This window comes from Hippocampus comes, unplaced genomic scaffold, assembly GCF_001891065.2.
Source record: "Hippocampus comes isolate QL1 unplaced genomic scaffold, H_comes_QL1_v1.1 scaffold91, whole genome shotgun sequence".
NCBI lineage: Eukaryota > Metazoa > Chordata > Actinopteri > Syngnathiformes > Syngnathidae > Hippocampus > Hippocampus comes.
In genome coordinates, this window is record NW_017805034.1 from 1,382,203 (window position 1) to 1,384,810 (window position 2,608).

Below are 2,608 nucleotides of genomic sequence, written 5' to 3' on the forward strand. Positions count from 1 at the left end.
AAACCAGGCAGCCCGACTATTTTTATGGCTCAAAAAGAAAATGGAAGACATGCCGCCTTCTTCAAAGTCCAAATGTCGACGCGTGACTTGTGAGGCGAGTAGGACGCAAAGGTCACTCCCAGCTTGAATGAGTTTGAAATTGTTCTCTTTTTAGGATGGCGGTGGGAAGTCTGTCCAGTGTATCCACGTGGAGCCCTGTGCAGGTATTGATGGAGCACAGCAGCTCAGACATCCTCATCCCCCTCAACGCCGCCACCCCGCAGCCAGGTATTGTACTCGCTTTCACTCTTCCGTGCAGACTTTCTGCAAGATTTGTTTTCAAAATGTTAAGTTTTTGTACATTCATCTCAAACTGGGGGGTGGTCGCGCATGCTACATTCTGCCCGCTGTGTTCTTTAACGCTGCCCACCAAATATCATCAAGAATCCCTGGAGTATTTCTCAAAAATAACACAGCAATTTCGTTTTGATGGGTTAAAATCAGACAAAAAGTTTTGAAAAAAGATACTGGGGAGTTCAAACTGTTTGTTACACTGGTGTCACTGTGGGCTCTTATGGGTTAAAAAACAACAACAACAAAACAAACGTTATGGCCAACCAACCTTTTCAAAGATAATGGCCATCTTTTGATTTAACTAACCAGGGAGCGGTTGATTTTACACTACAATACAAACAATGGTAGTGCCAATAAAGTCTCAGCGTTATTTTGAAAGTCATCGCGTGGATGTATCTGATGTGGTCGCCGATGACTCTGTTGCAAACACAATTGTGAATTAGTGGAATTGAAAGGCAACTTACCCTTACCATCACTCAAATACTAACGTTCAGTGATGAAGGGAAGTTGTTCAAACCACTTTTACTGGTCGATAAGAGACTGCAGATGCATCCTCATTTTGCTCTTCCTCTTTGAACTATTGATAAGCACCAACCAGCTGAGGACAAACTTTAAAATATTAAGACTAGGTTGCACTCACTGATCCTACGCCAGCGTTTTGTTGAAAACCGCTTTCTCTCACTGGGTGCTTCTTGGAAATGCCGCTCAAGCACTTTGAGGAAGTTCCGTCTCCACAAGCACACTCGGTAATGACTTGGCTTTGCGCCCTCCCGCCTCTCTGCAGGTTTGAACTCCATCTTCTTCGCCATCAACATAGACAACAGCGACCTGAATGGGGGGCCGACGAGGGGCGGCGCGTCCACCATGACGCACCTCCTCAAGGAGTCCACGCAGGGCATCGGCAGCCTGTGGAAGGAGTCCACGCAGGGGGTCAGCAGCCTGCTTCGAGAGATCAGCACCGCCACCGTTGTGGTGCCGGGATTCTGCCCGAGGGTGGATGGAGCCTCGGACCCACTACCTGTCCTGCCGCGTAGCACCTCTGCTGGTAAGCTCCACTACGAGTTTGGAAATATGACACTCTGGAAACGTTTTTTTTCCCGTACAAAAGAATTTTGCGAGGAAAAAAAAGTCATTTTGTTCATACTGTCAGTGTAAATCTGACAGAAATACCGTATTTTCCGCACAATAAGGCGCACCTAAAAGCATTCCATTTTCTAAAAAGCCGACAGTGCGCCTTGTAATCCGATGCGCCTTATATGTTCAGATTCTGATTTCTCGGACGTAGTATTTTAAATGGTCCGTAAAGCACTTTGTTACAGCTGCAGCGGTTGTGAAAGGTCTAACTCAATAAAGCTGTATTGTATTGTATTGTATTCCCTTTAGCGTAGCTCCATCTCGTGGATGCATAACGCAATCTCAGTTGCGCCCTATATATGAAGAGAGTTTTAAAACAGGCTATTCATTGAAGGTGTGCCTTATACTTCGGAGCGCCTTATCGTGTGGGAAATACGGTACATTAGGATGACAAAAAAAAAAAAACTCATCCCTCCCGGTCCTATCTTGTACCGCTAATTAGAATTGTAGGAAGCCACCATCCCCAAGAACGAAGAACTGATCAAGAAGGCGTGACTGAAAAGGTGTCAATTATATTGCCGTTCACTTGCTACACGCTCGTATCCAGCATACCCCTGCCTTGTGCTGACCTGTTATTGTTGGCTTCAGTAGCTTTGCTGAATCTATGGTGGAATATCCAGATTTCTTTGGGGGGGGGGGAAAAACGCGAAAAAAAAAAAAAAATTTTTTATTTCGAAAATTCCCCCCCCCCAGGGGAATAACGCGAAAAAAAAAAAGGACATCTTCATATCGTAAATCTGCCTCATCCGAAATGAATACTTACATTCACATTGGATATTTACCAATGCGAGTGTTGCGTAAATGTTTAGATGTAGCCAAGTAGTGCCCTCCGTTTTTTCCGCAATTATTTTCAAACAATATTTATCAACAATAAATTACACACAATTGCCAGAACTTGCAACCATCAACTCATCGAGTCATCCAATATTCTGCCCAGCCTTGACTCAAAGGCGCCTCAACCTTGAATGGAATCACCGTGGATAAATCAGACCACATGAATTTTCCATAGCTCAGGCCTTTTTTTTTCATGCTCCCAAGCACACTGAAGGTTTTTCCGCATGAGCAACACTTTAGTTCTTTTTTTTTTTTTTTTTTTTTTTTTTTTTGGCCCTTGTCGGGTTTTTTTCACAATTCCCTCACT

The 2,608-nt window shown here is 44.2% G+C and overlaps 1 protein-coding gene across 1 annotated transcript in view; it reads left to right on the forward strand.

Moving 5' to 3' along the window:
* Nucleotides 1–2,608, forward strand: part of snx29 (sorting nexin 29) — a 121,040-nt gene that overhangs the window by 12,101 nt on the left and 106,331 nt on the right. The window lies entirely within an intron of this gene.